At 44.2% G+C, this 15259-nt stretch overlaps 1 protein-coding gene across 5 annotated transcripts in view; it reads left to right on the top strand.

The window, feature by feature from the left end:
• The window catches only part of SLC8A2 (solute carrier family 8 member A2), an 844114-nt gene that overhangs the window by 414682 nt on the left and 414173 nt on the right, over positions 1 to 15259 (top strand). The gene's annotated exons all lie outside the window — the stretch shown is intronic.

Below are 15259 nucleotides of genomic sequence, written 5' to 3'. Positions count from 1 at the left end.
ATCCCCTTTGAAAACTAGAGGGCCGGTGCCAGGCTGGGTTCCCAGCGGGTTCGTTCTGCCTGGTAGCTGCGTGGTCTCTGAAGTGGTGCTCGGTGGTATCCGACATCTGCTGCTGTGGTTCCTCTGCCATCTGCAAGGACTGGCATTGCGCGCAACGTGTATGCAAGAGACATGTTGCTGTTGAACATATTCTTCATATTCTGTTCTGATTCTGCCCCCACCCCTGACAGTGTTCTCAGTTTGCCACCACCCTTCCACCTCCTCAAGAGATTCACAGCACCCAGAGCAACCAGAGGTGCTCAAACTTCTACCTCAGCAGTAGCACACACACTCCCAGGCTTAGCTCCCAAAATGGGCGCATCATTTCTCATACAAAAACAGAGCACATAAGCACCTGCCCTTGAAGTCCCTATAAGTGCTCTTCATCTTGTACCATGGCTACCCTCTTCACTCTGCCAGGGATGGAACACGCCCTCCTCTCCTCTCTCTTACACCCCTCCCTTCTTGCTGTCATTCGTTCTCAGTACTGCGAAGCGTACACTTTGCCTCCTCAGTGATCTCGGTCCACTACCCGTCCGACCGCCAAGTGGATCAAATGCTCTATGATGAGGGCTACCTTTGCCGTGCCTCTGTCTGGTGTCTCCCTGAGAACTCCTGACCAAGATGCTGATTGTAAAGTGATATCTTCCTTACCCCTGAAAATAGTACAGACATCTTCCTGTGATACATTGTAAACTTTTTCTGTACTTGTAAAGTCGTATTTTCCGGGATACCTTTCTAACTCTTCATTTGTAAACCGTTCCTACAAAGCATCCTGACAACACAAGGAGCTTCTTTGCACTGTGGAAATACGGAATTGAAATAAACAAATAGTGCAGTTTACACTCTCATAGGTGATGTTCCCACCCCAATTTGGGCGCAGCATGTTTTTCAGTTTGGAAAGACAGTTTGAATCTGTCGAAAAGTTGAGAGGGGCACATGGTGTAACGCAGGGCCCTGCAGCCCCTGCAGTACAGAAGCCCCCAGCCCCTCGTGGGGGCCACAAACCTTCATGCGGCCACCATTCCACCCGAACTCAATTAATATCTTTAGGATAGGGGAATCTCAGGGGCCCCTCTTTACATTTTGCAGGGTGCCTCATCCGTTTGCATTACTCCAGTACCTAAAAACGTAAGGCAAAATGTGACATCCTAATCTGGACTGCGGATGGTTGTGGAGCGTTTTTTTTAAAGTAGCTAGGGTTGGACTGATAATCCGTGGGAGTCCCGGGCTAGATGGCACTATGTAGCCCTGGCCCATGTGATATGGGAAGTTAATCTTAACTCTACACAGCAGGAGACTGCACACCAGAAGAAGGCTAGCCACTGCTCAGAGCATCAACTCCAGCTGCACCCACCAACCGGCAGCCCAGCTACCTGCCACATCCAGAAGTAAACGAATTCCAGCATAGGTTTCATGCTGGATCAAGTACTTTAAATGGAAATGAAGAAGTGCAGGTACTCTCTAGTTAGAGTACCTGTTTGCTCCTGAGAAGTGCCGGTACTCTCCTATTACATATATTGCAACAGGGCTGAAAAGTGCAAGTACGCTCCCTTTAAAATAAAAGAAGTCCCTGTACTCAGTACCGGACAGTACCTGCCCATTTAAAGCACTGGCTGGAGCACATTGTAAAAACAAGAGTGCCCTGCCCCTGATGCAAGCAGGCAAAATACCCCCAGTTTGAGATCGAAAAGACAGTCATAATTGGGGTGCAGAGAGTCCTTCACAACACTGAGCCCTGGTGTCACTGAACATGCTGCACCAACTATAGCTCTGCCGATGCCTGATAAAGGAGGCACAAGGCACGAAAGAACAGGCTCTGATTGCAAGTGACTCGGATCACATGTCTTTCTTATACTTCTGTGTTTGCTGATTTTAAATTGTAATGTAGGTATGAAAGTGTATACGCTACAAAAAACATTTTAAAGCCTAGAAAAAGCTGAAACATGTTGAAGAGGATTGTGTCTGTTCACCAAGATCAGAGGATAACGAACGTGAACTCGCATTCCTATTCACCAAGAACATAGCGGAAGTGACGTCCCATTCCTGGCACATCACACGAAGCTACATTATGCGATCCTTTACTCGGATGACGTTACAATAAATTACATTGTATATCCTTTAAACCTTATGAAATTACGGGAAATTGATAAAACCGTCCTTAAAAGTGTTTAATTTTATATCACTTCATAATTTCACACACGCAAGTAAAACCGAGGTATGGATTATAGAAATTAAAGCCTCAGGATCGCAGCCAAAATACGAGCACACAGCTGCTTTACGGCATAACTGTAAATGCTCACAAGGATGGGCTATGCATGATTGCAACAAATATCCCTAGAAAGGCCTTGGCACTAAGGGACTGGGGGTTTCTGCAGAGAAAGATGCTATTTTGCCCAGGGCCCAGGAAATCCTCCAAAAATTCAAAAAATACATTTGTGTGGCATAAACATTGATAGGGATAGGACCGACACCTAGTCTCAGTAGTAAGTAGAAGGCCCTGCAATGTCATCAGTGGTTAGGGTGCGTGGTGTCACGTCTGCTACCAATGGCATTGTAGTGAATTGACGCCCATGTGCCTGGCCTCCTCCCTCTGGTTTCAGAACCTGTATGCCTTCAGCTCTTCTAGCTGAAGAACTTTTTGTTTTAGATCTCTGGGAAGCAGAAGTTGAGGCCCTTCTTTGGAGAAGCTTTGGAGAAGACTTCCTTAGGGGCACTCTACCTGGGTTTGTATTTCGAACACGATTTGTACGATTTGTCTTAGACCATTTCTTCGCTGTTAATTTTATTTTTTATTTTAGGTACGCCAGTCAGATTCCGGAACTGGATGTGTTTTTGGAAGATCCTTTGAAAGAACATTTTCTTGCTCTGCTTAAAGTTGAACCCTACTCACCCTCTTCTCCCACATAAAGGTTCTTTAGGTGAGCAAGAGATGAAAGAATAGGCCATTCACTGCTTTGGTGAAGGGTGAACTTCTAAATTAACAAAGACTACCATGCATTATATGAATACCCGAAGTTCAGGGAACGATACAGTTAAGCAATCCCTCACTGCCCACAGTACCTCGGCGCTTGTGAATGGATCTCTTACTATGTATCTGTCACTCCTGCACAACAGTCCTTTCCTGTATGCATAATGCAGCACTCGCTTCATGGCATTTAGAACTGCTAATCCGGGAAACGCAATGGCTTGTGCACTACAGTGATCTCATGGCGGTGCGTGACATCCTGTAAATCATCAAAAATACATATGTTGAGCGTAAACATTGATTGTGATAGTCTGGGCTTCCTCTTACAAGTATTCCCGCAATAACTAAAAAGGACTGAAAGGGGCAGAATAATGGTGATAAATAATAACGCCTCTTTTTTGTTGTTGCTGAAACAAGCCTCTCTCAGCAGTGTCCTAATATTTTTTCGAACAGGATTTGTCAGTTTCGCCTGTAGAGCAAGGCGCCAAAATCACACATCGCAATCATGCGGTATTCATCTTTCAAAAAAGACAGTTCGCCCCCGACGATCATTAAACATCCCACAGTCTTAGTGCACGAACAGCCTTTATATGAGGGGTGCGTGTTGGCCACTTGGCCCTCTCTCCCGTACTCGTGGTCTCTGCGCTGGGGGTGCGCGCAGCTGACGCGGGCCCTCTCCTGGCGTCCTGCGCCCACGCACTGCGTGGGAGGCAGCGACTGTTCTCTCAGCGAGGGAGAGAAACAAACACGTCTTTCCCTGTGTGCTGCGCGTGGAACCAGCAGTCGCTGGGCGCTAGCCTTTCGCCTTGCTCCACCGTATGACAACACTGTTGGGTTACACAATGTTTAATTGAAATAACTAATGATAATGGAATAAATAATAATGGAAATAACAATAGTGGCAATCCATTAGCGATGGAATCAATTAAAAAAGGGAATAACTGCCTGTTTTCAGGTTGGTAAATGGGGTTAGTCTGTCACAAAGTCCGTCCCAGGTTTGTGACAGAGTAACCCATCCACTAAACTCTTCATTAGGCCCTAGGTTCTAGGGCACAATGTGTCTTTTGAGGAGCCCACTGCTGGTGTTGTTGAATGCGGTAGATTAGCAAGTGTGCCATAAACCCTGGTGCAAGCAGGAACATTGACCCTTTACCTGCGGTAGGGGTATGAAAGTACATTTTCAGAGTTCAGTGGGCACTACTGCATCTAAGGTAGCTGCACTATGCTCCTGACCAAACACATTGGTTTCCAAAAATCCAGACAGCTTGGTCTTGCTTCCTCCTTGCCCTTCTTTCTACCTGCTTCTCTATCTCACTACTGCAGACTTGTTTCAGGATCGAGCCTGCAAGGGCATGCACTAGTGCATGTGTCTTGCTTGCTAGGCACTGTTGTGAACATTCAGGGTGTGGAGCCCTTGCCTCGTTTATCATTTGTTGGCTGACACTCTTCTTTACGGCCTCTTAATTTGTCACTATGGGCCTAGCAAAATTTCAGTTTCTCTCTTTGGAGCAGGGACCAAGCACTGATTGATCCTAATCAGTGCCCGTCTGCTGCTCCCTGCATGAACAAGGTACTATTTTTTCCTTTTTAACTCTTACTGCCGTGCAAACAGAAGGCATGTGCCTTGGAAAAACGTGCCTAGCAGGATAAAGAAAATTGCAAAGATTTATTTTCTATAGTTAACTTTCTTTTTGCCAAGTTTTCTTTTCTCACTTTTCACTCATGTTTACTTTAATTTTTGCTTGTGGGCAATATTCTTTAAAGATGAGTCATCCCACCCCAATCCAATCCACCTCCAGTCAAGTCCAGTCCACCCACTCCATTCTAATCCACCCCACTCCACTCTAATTCACCCCACTACAACCACCTTAATCTAATCCAATCCATCCCACTCCAGTCCGATCCACTCCACCCCAGTCCTATCACTCCAATCCAATCCACCCACCTCAAACCAATCCAATCCTCACCACTCCAGTCCACCCCAATCCAATCCACCTAATCCCATTTGAATCCATTCCACTCCAATCTGCCCCTTCCAGACCACCCACTCCGTCCCACCCAATTCCAATCAATCCAAACTGCTCTACCCCAATACAATCCTCCCCAGTCTACTCCAATCAAATCCACCCCACTACCTCAAACCATTCCACCCTAATTCACTCCACGCCACTCCACTCTATGCCACTCCACGACACTCCACTCTATGACACTGCACTCTATGACACTCTCTACCACTGAACCACTGAGCTCTACACTCCTCTGACACCACTCCCCCATTCCAATCTATGACACTCTGCTCCAACAAATACAGTCTACGACATTTGTATGCAATATGGCAACATCACATTGCCAAAGCCAATAGCTCTTGTATGGGGGAGACATATTGGCTTTTGCTAGTGCTTGTTTCAATTCTGCTGTTTTTTTATGTTTATCATTTTCCCAATTTTTCTGTTCCTCTTTCATTCCCCCTTTTCTGCCCTTCTCTCCCTTGCACTGGGTCTAAGTATGGCAATGAAAACTTAACCCCGGTCCCCAAAAAGAGATGCTGGTGCGGTGACCCCCACTTGCAACCCCAAACACAAACTAAGCACTGGACCACTTTCTGAAGCATTGGCCAGTGTGCTCTGTTGGAAGCTGGCCTGGGGTGTGGTGAGTACCTATGGTATTTTCACCTTATACTAGGTCCAGGTATCCCCTTTTTAGTGAAGTTAGGCAGTGTCTAGAGGCCAGGCTCTCTAGAGGTAGCTGTTGATGAGCAGCAGGGCTTATCTAGGAGACATGCAAAGCTCATGCAATACCACATTTTATTCACACAGCACTTACACACATGAAAGAATCACACAGTGTTACAAAAATAAAGGTATTCTATTTCAGTGACACAAGCACTAAAATTGCTAGATAGGCATTACTCCAATAGGAGGTAAGTAATCACACTATATATGTATAGTAGCAATCACAAATAGGCATAAAAAGCAATAGAAAACAGTGCAATGCAGTAGGCAATAATGAAGGCCTGGGGGGACCAAACCATGTACTAAGAAAGTGGAATTCGAAAGTCGGATTCCCCCCCCCAAGGAATTGGAATTGGTAGAGGGAAGCTGGAGGAACTAGGAAACCCCAAAGGTAAATGCCAGCGTGCCCCCCAGCTACCAGGAAGAAATGAGTAGGTTAATGGATTTTCCCCAAACTACCAAAAGGACTGAAAATAAGGATAATGCAACACACGGACAAGATTGCAAGAAACCAGCAGTGGATTCCTGAAGAGGAAGACCTGAAAGAGAAGGGAACCAAGTTCAGATCTCGTGGCAGTGTCTGGTCGTGGCAGGAGCCACTACCCACTTGTCTGTGGTTGCAGGAGTTAGTCGATGGTGGAACAAAGATGGTCAGGAATGCAGCCCTGAAGTTGGTGCAGAGTTCCTGGATGAAGCGGACGATGTCCTACATCAAAAGGAAGACTACAGTCTTTCTGTGGCATGGAAAAGCCAGCAACGAGCCTTGGCAAAGTCAAGAGTCGCAGTAGATGAAAAGTGGGGCTGCCGGGAAGCAGCAAGGTCCAGGAGGACTCAACCCATGGAAGGGAGTCTCAGGGGACCCTCAGCTAGGCAGAGAGTCCACAGAAGAAAGAGCAGCCCCCGCAGAAGACCCACCGGCAACGGAGCCCAAGAGTTACAGAGAGGCCCACGCAGCACAACTGAAGAAGGATCCAGCACCGCAGGAGAAGCACACAGAAGGCTGTGCGTCACAGGGAAGAGTGCTGGGGGCTGGGACTACATGGCACCTGAAGATCCCATGGAGGAGATGCCAACAAGCCTTGGTATCTGCAAGGGATGTGGTGCACAGGGGTACTGTCCTGCATGGGAAGGCAAGGGCTTACCTTCACCAAAGTTGGACAGCTGGCAGAGGGGACCAAGGGGCCCACTCCAGACCACCACCTCTGATGCAGGATCCATGCATCTCAGGATGAGAGAAGATCCAGAAAGCCAGTCGTCATTGTAGTTGGTGCCTGTGGATGCAGGGAAGTGACTTCTTCACTCCAAGGGAGATTCCTTCTTCCTTCTCATGCAGACTGAGAATTGCCGCCCTCAGAGGATGCACAGCCAAGGAACTTTTGCAGAAGCTGGAAGGAGCCGGAGAAACAATGTTGCAGGGCAAAGTCGTCACTGGAGCTGCAGATTGGCCTCCGCCCACCTTGGAGTCAAGATGGCAGAATCAAGGGACCCTCTGGAGGAGATCTGGGCACAACCTCTGAGGTGGTGATGGACAGGCAAGTGGTCACTCCCCTTTCCATTGTCCAGTTTTGTGCCAGAGAAGGAAGCAGAGGTCCCTGAACTAGTGTAGACTGTAAGAATGTGCCCTTCAAAGTATACCAGTGGCTTGGGAGGCTGCCCCTCCCAAGCCATGTAACACCTATTTCCAAAGGGAGAGGGTGTTACCCTCCTCTCCCAAAGGAAATACTTTGATCTGCCTTCCTGGGCTTGAGCTGATCAAGCAGCAGGAGGGCAGAAACCCGTCTGAGGGGTGGCAGCAGCGTGGGCTGCCTGGAAAATCCCAGAAAGCTGGTAGGAGCAATGCTGGGGGTCCTCTAAGAAGCCCCCAGAGTGCATGGAATCATACACCCAACACTGACTGAAGTATTGGGGTATTCTTCTGACATCTTTAATACCAAACATGCCTAGGTTCGAAATTACCATTATGTAGCTGGACATAGGTAGTGACCTATGTCCAGTACATGCGTAAAATGGCGTCCTCGCACTCATGAAGTCTGTGAAAATGGAGCTAGAGTTCATGGGGGCACCTCTGCTCATGCAGGGGTGCCCTCATAGACGTTTTCCTGCCCCCTGCCCTCTGGGCTAGGAGGGCCAACCATAGAGGTGACTTATAGTGACTCGGTGCAGTGGCCTGTAGTGAAAGGGGTGCATGCGCTCTTTCATGCAGGCTGCAGTGGCAGGCCTGCATGAACACTTTGCATTGGCTTCCCATTGATGGCATAATACATGCTGCATCCTATGGGGACCCCTGGTGCCCCAGTGCCATGGGTACCATATGCTAGGGACTTATATGGGAGCACCAGTATGCCAAATTCAGGGTGTGTGTGTGGTCCAAGCAGCCAATTTAAAGGGAGAGAGCATAGTCACTGGGGTCCTGGTTAGCAGGATCCCAGTGAACACAGTCAAAATACTGACAACAGGCAAAAAGGGGAGGGGGTAACCATGCCTGAAAGAGGGTACTTTCCTACATGCTCTACCCTGGAAACACATATACTTTACAGAGACTTAGGGCCTCATTATGATTTTGGCCGTCCCATTGCGGGACCGCCAAACTCACAGGGAGGACGCCACCACCATGGCGGTGACGCCCACCCTAAATGTATTACTATGTTCCTGCCGGGGCCCCCTGTGGCACTCGGCACTGGCTTTCTGCCAGTCTTTCCATGGTGAGGTCCCTCCTTGGAAAGGCTGGTGGAAAGTGTGGTTGTAATCAGCCAGGCTGTTCTGAGTTCAGAGCCACCGTGCCTTATTACAACTCTGGCCTCCGTCGACCTATCTGGAATCATGTTCCTGGCGGATACGGCGGTCACCTGGCAGGTCTGCCCACCAGGGTCATAATGTGGCAGTCAGACCGCCACAGTTGGAGCAGTCTGACCGTCACCAAGAGGCTGGCGGTCCTTGGACCACCAGCCTTGTAATCAGGCCCATAGCCTTCATTTTGGAGGCACACTGTAACCTTTTTTTGTGAACAGTTCTGCCTAATACTTCTATTTGGGTTTTATTGTTATGTCTAATGACTATTTGGAAGGCATCACTCCTAATTCCTTGAAACCTGCCTGATGCAATTTAAAACACTCATATAATTCAGATTGCATATAAGATTAAGCACCCACTTTTTTTCATTGTCTGAAATCGATGCACGTAACGGCCGATCCAGCCCAGAACCAAATTAAAAAATACGGAAAATGGTGCAGTCTTTCGCAAATGGTTTTGCAATAGAAGTTCTTTTTTTGCTTTTTTTAAAGAAAATGTAAACTGACAACACTGTATATTTCAAACCGTGAACATTTACTGCCATTTTCTGTTCTTGATCAAAGTGTGCCTGAAATTAAAATTACATTTTTGCATCGTTAAAGTTGCACCCTTGTGGGTGTTCTTCAGTTAGCTATACAACTCTAAGAATGCTTAAGATTAAGGAGTGGTGATTGAGGGGAGAGTGTACGAGAGAGGGAGACATAGTGATGTGTGTGTGAAAATGTGTGTGTATGTGTACAATTGCAAATTTACAGTGTAAAACCGGGAAGCTAACTGTGTGTTGGTTTGCTCACTCAGACCTTTGAGTATGGTGTCTGGTCTTGAAACAATTGGTACAATATGTATATCTGTGTCTATGTCCCACGGAATGAGTTCATGGAGATTTGTATCGGGGCTAAATTGGGTACTTGAACAGCTGCTGTTCCCAATGTGGATAGTCTAACCACTCGGCCTGAGAGACAATACCATAGCACAGCGCTCAGTGGTAACCAGAGAGTTGCCTGGGCTGGCAGTTAGGAAAACCTAGCTGGTGGAAGCTTCAGTAGCTGGCAGACAGGCCTGGCCATGTATCTTCGTACAAATAGGGTGTACTACCTCTCACTGCCAGGTAATGTCTATTCGGCATGACATACAAAGGGGTGGCAGGAAAAAAACTGCCCGCAATTCGATCATTCTTTTAGTGGTCGAAATGTAGTGTGGAGGGGCAATGGCAAGCCTCATTGAGATGTGCTGTGGTGTGCACAACTTCTTGGAAATCCAATCCACTGAAGTGGCAGAGGCTCCCTCACTCCCGTGCGGTACACCAAATGTCCTCCACGATCCATTGTGGATATTTGGCACTGACAGGCCAGTTCAGTTGACTACCTGGTAAAAATTACTGAGTGCGTCAAATATGGCTCACTTTTCCCTTTTACCCATCTGTCCAAATGGAGTTCGATTGTTGTGTGTGTGATTGTATGTGTAAATGTCTGTGTGTGTGTGTTGTGTATGTACGTGTATGTGTGTTTGCAATGGAGAAAGAGAATGACAGAGAGAGCGAGAGAGAGAATGCCAGTCAGCAGGTGCTGTAATTATCGAAGAACAGACTCTGATTAGGATGTTTAAATGCTTTGCAGGCTATATAGTGCATGGGTACATTTGATGATGCAGCTTCTCTCCGTGCCTTGTCACTCGCCTCCCTGATTCTATTGATGTGTCCTGTACACCCCTTCCAAATAACCTCTGAAGTCCAATCAGTGATTCTATACTTTAATCATTGTGCTCTTATATACTTCAGTTATTTATCCATGAGATAATACTTTTGTTTATCCTAATAAAACCTTCATATTGTAAAGATGGTAGCAGTACATTATCACTTACTAGCACGTTTCATGTAATAAACACTTTTTGGTAGTTTCGCGCAAGCATTACAAACTAATTATAGCAATGCAATTTATTTCAAGACCAGTTACAAACATGTATTCCTCATTCAAGACCTCTTCAATTTTCTGTGCCATGCCATTTTAGAGAACTCCACTTGCGTTGTCTGTCTCATTTAAATAACCTGCTACTCTGACAAACACCTCTCCCGTGAATCATCTTTTTAACATAGAAACAGGACTATATGACATGCTTTTCTGCAGAATAATATAGAGTGGTTATGTAGATACTCAAGCTGCCTTCCCCAGAAAAACACAAATATAATGTATACCCAAAAAGTTTTTACTCAGAAAATTATTAATTGGTAGAGAGCATCTTACTCAAATACTTCCCATTATATACTAAAATACACTTGATTCTCTATATGTAGATGAAATGGTCCCCAGTGATGCGGTATAAAATATGCTCAGGGGGTAGCCATGAGCTAAGATTTTGGGGATTAACCATTTATCCATTTCATCCAAAGGAGGCTTAGAGGTAACTGTCAAATAAGGTGGGAGAAACTGTTTGACGAAATTGAAGTCTACACCGTGTAGTTACAATATTGACTATGACATGTCTAAGTATTTTGGATAATATCAGACCTCTAAGCATTTCTGTAACTGAAAAGCTAATCATAGTTCGCACTACACATGGACAATTTAGTGAAGTCTTGCATTTGAATATTGCTATTTAAGTAAATGTTGTTTAAAAATTGGCAGTTAGTGAAAGTTTGGATATAAAATATTCTAATGCAAGTGTGTGTTTCTGCAGGAAAGGCAGCATCATGTAATAGTCCTATATGCCACAATAGTCCATCTTTATGTTCCAGTTTCCTATGCACGTCAGTGCCAGATGTTGCAAGTTATTTAATTGAGCCAATTACATTGGCTCAAACCTGACTGGTTCTGTTTGAAACCACCTTTTAAGTTTAAGGGTTAAACAATATTTGCTCTCAATATTTTAAATTTAATAAGTTGTTTACAAATGGATTATATGTGCCAGGATGTATTTGTCTTTTGACCACTAAGAGACCTATTGAAGACCTACCAATTTTAGAAGTCCTCTCAAAGATCAGTTTGTTTTAAATGTGTCCGTAAAGCTTGCATTCATTAAAAGAGTAAAAATAGCCTAATTTTCATCCATGGTACTTTATTTGGATGCTGCAGGGGAGACTTCTCACTCAGTTTTGGTATCCTTCCGCTTGTAAGCTTCTGCTTGCCCTCACTCATCATTACCATAGAAATTTATTTTTGCAAACCTCCTATCCAATTTACACATGCCTATCTGCTTCTTCTCAAGAGCTTCTTGCGACCATAATCTTCCAACCAGCTACCATTTTACCTTAGTCCACACTTTTCTATTTAATCTCTCTGCACCTATCTCAAATCATCAGTGATTCAACCTTCCACCTTTTGAAGTCATACTCTTTCACATTGCCACCTCAATCTGGATTTTGTTTTGCCTCCTCAAGTAAACTCTCTCTTTTATGCATTTCTGATGATGTGACATTAGCTTATCACACTGTCTTTACTCATACCTTTTGTTCACTTCTGCTTTTGGAAGTCTCTTCTTTTAAATCGTTTGTCTTTCTTGCACATCCATCGTACAGTACTTCATATTTTCCAACACATCTTATTTTTCTGACCATTCCCATGCTATATTTCTGCATATGGGATCCACTGTCACAGTTTTGTTCCAACCAACAGAGGTTCCCATAGTATCTACCTTTGGCCCCTTGTATTGTACATCAACTCTCTCCTAATCATGTAATATATTCTTCAGTCATGTTATCTAATGTCTTTAGCGAATAATCCCAAATCTTGTTTTCTTTTTCTCCTCTACTTGTTCTCATTTCTCTTTCCCATCTGTCCCCGTCATTCTGATGTCCCCTTTTTGCATTTTCTACATCCTCATCTCACGCTTCCTGAAAACCCAAGGTCAGTTTTGATTCCTTTCTTTCATTATCTTCCCAAATCACTTTTAATCACATAATCTGTTGAACATCATTATACCCTAGTATTTTCTCACATTCAGGCCCTCAAATTGCTAAGTGATCTGTCTACATTCTTAAGTTTAGATCACGGCTCACCTTTTGTTCCTTGGCCTTCCCTATGTATTTATTAGGTCTCTCAGTCTTCTGTATTTCTCTTACTGAAGTTGCCTTTGTTGTCGCAAAAGGTTTCCTTTCTTTTTTTCTATATGCTTGCTACGTTTGTTGTTTGGCATGACATTTCAGGTTCGTTTCATTACCTTTAAATGCATTGAGGATATTGTCCAATCTTATAATTGGTTAATGATGTTAATCTAAACCCTATTTCGTGTTTACTTCCTACTGCAAGATTGTCTTCACCTTCTTTGGATTGATTTTTGTACGGCATTTTATGTGCCAAAATTGACTGTAAAAGGTGTAGGGTCATTCATGAAAGCTTTTAATAACTACTATGAAATTGGCGGATTTCTGAGGGCCTGCAACTCTGTGTCAAATGAACATTATCGAATGGCAAATAATTCTATTCTCCTAGTTTAATTTCCAAGAAAACATTAATTCTTTACCTTACCCTGAGAACACCACCAATAGTATATTAAAGAGGCAAGTCACTGGTATGTGCACTTTATGGGTTGCCTGGGTTCCTATCATACATGAACAACATTATAGTTTATTAAATCAAACATAGAAGCAGGTTTTGTGCAGCGCACACCATGAATCATGTATTTCGAGGTCATCTTAAAAGTGTTAATGCAAAACAAGGAGGGAAATTGAGACTAAACAATTGCCTAGGATCACACAATTTGGAAAAGTGGGTAAGCTGGGATTAATTCCTGGTTTTCTGGTTTCCCATTGTTTATTTCAGCCAATAGATTTATATCATTTGCTTCCCCTACACCTGCCTTGCCACCAATCCCCCCAGCCACCTCACCTGACCGCCACTGCCCTGGCATCAATGCGGCCCCCAGGCACATTACAGACCAAACTTTTTGGCCCCTGGGAAAATGTTTGCGAGTACCCATGTCCTAGATGGCCTAGGGGAGAGAATTCCATAGTAGAGAGGCAAAGATAAAAAATGGGCACACCCCCACCTGAGCTTAGTTTTTTGGTGGTTAGGGGGTATGAAGACGTTTACTGCTCTTTGTGATGAATTTCCGCTTGTAGGCTTGCAGACTATTAAACAGGGATTGAGACATACTCTTTTAAAATATAGTCACAAATGTACGATTTATAGGTCCATCTTTATTGCAGTCTAAGGTGCTACCAAACTCTCTGGCGAGACATGTGATAATCACAAACATTGGTAAATAATGTTAGGAAGTCCCATGGAGGACAATGAGGGGAGCGAGATCATATCACTGTTTCCACCTGGATATGGCAACCTGAGCTGGATTCAGACTAGTAGCACTAAATAATCTTCATTGTATATATCACACCAGGATAAAACTGGCTAATATTGTTGCAATTACAACTAATTTGTTTTTAAGGGTTGCTATTTCTGGCAACATCCTCAGATGCGATTATTCAGGGATGAAGTGTGGCAACATTTATCTAAAGTCCTAGGAAACTCATTTGTTCTGAGTAGGAAAACGGTAATCTAATCTATTTAAAATCATTGTGAGTTTGGTTTAGTTATTACACAGCCCACTCTGGAGCGGTTAATGTGCCTCACCTATTGATTAATTGGGTAGAAATGTGGTCTTGATTTTGCTTACCGAAGGAGCTGTATTAGTTCCAAAGCTGTCCTAAACGTTTGGAAAGACATGGGGGACATGGAGAGAATTCAAAGGTTTTGCTTAGCTTTTAAAATTGCCAACCCTTTAGTCAGATTGTATTGAAGTGGCTAATGTTATTTGATCAGTGTGTATTTTTTTAAACTAGATAAAGCGTTGTGAACTTTGCCTAAAAAAAGTGATGTGTTGTGCCAAAGGACTGTTTTATAATTCTGACAAACCTATTGTTTTTCGCTGTGTTTTATAATTCTAACGAATTCGTTGTTTTTTCCCCCTAAGTTTTAAGACAACTAACAATGCTTTGTTAAAACCGGCAACGTCTGTCACTGTTAATGTTCATTTGCTAAACCTCTGTATTCGTTCTGGCCAAAAGCAGGACAGGTAGGTGATATGTAACACGAAGGGTGATAAATTCTTCAATGTCCAAAAACATAATATACATCAAGTCCCGCCTCCAACATGGATGAGACGGAGGCAAAGTCAGCTCTAGAGTCTGTAGGTGATATCCTTCACAAGAAACTCAATTATACTTTTATCATCAGTGTAAATCACTCTTGGCCCGTTTCTACTGGAGGGCATGGCATGCCTTTAACATATTCAGAAGATACTGGTTTGTAATAAGTATGCTAAAAATCCTAATAACGTTTTTAATAAACCTGAAGAATTAGAGATGAGAAAGATATTGCTGCTGCCTTGAGTATAATTTGAATTTTCTTCGTGAAGGTGTGGCATGAAATAGCACAGGGTTAGCTGTGGTCTTGATAAAAGTAGAATAACATTGTATATGGAGGGCTACTATAAAGCATTTCACTTTACTATTGGTCTGGACTTGTGCTCATGTAAATAGGGGGTCAGCAGAACAGCAGCAATGCGGCAGGCAAAGGGAGGCTGGCTTACCTGCTGTTCATTGCTATGGGTCACCAGCAGTTGTTCTCGGAGACATGCTGGACTCAACTGGCAGCAATGCTATAGTGGGGATTTCTGCTGGGTCTGCCTCTGTATTGTGCAAATGACTGCACAATGCCCTATGATGCCCATATGTAAGTACGTTCTTCTGTTCATCGTTAATGGACATACAAGTCCAATCACAAAGAACCCACTTATGAGT

This window comes from Pleurodeles waltl, chromosome 9 (assembly GCF_031143425.1).
Source record: "Pleurodeles waltl isolate 20211129_DDA chromosome 9, aPleWal1.hap1.20221129, whole genome shotgun sequence".
In the NCBI taxonomy this organism is placed as follows: domain Eukaryota; kingdom Metazoa; phylum Chordata; class Amphibia; order Caudata; family Salamandridae; genus Pleurodeles; species Pleurodeles waltl.
Note: the sequence above shows the minus strand (reverse complement) of the source record. Positions and strands in the feature narration are given on the sequence as shown.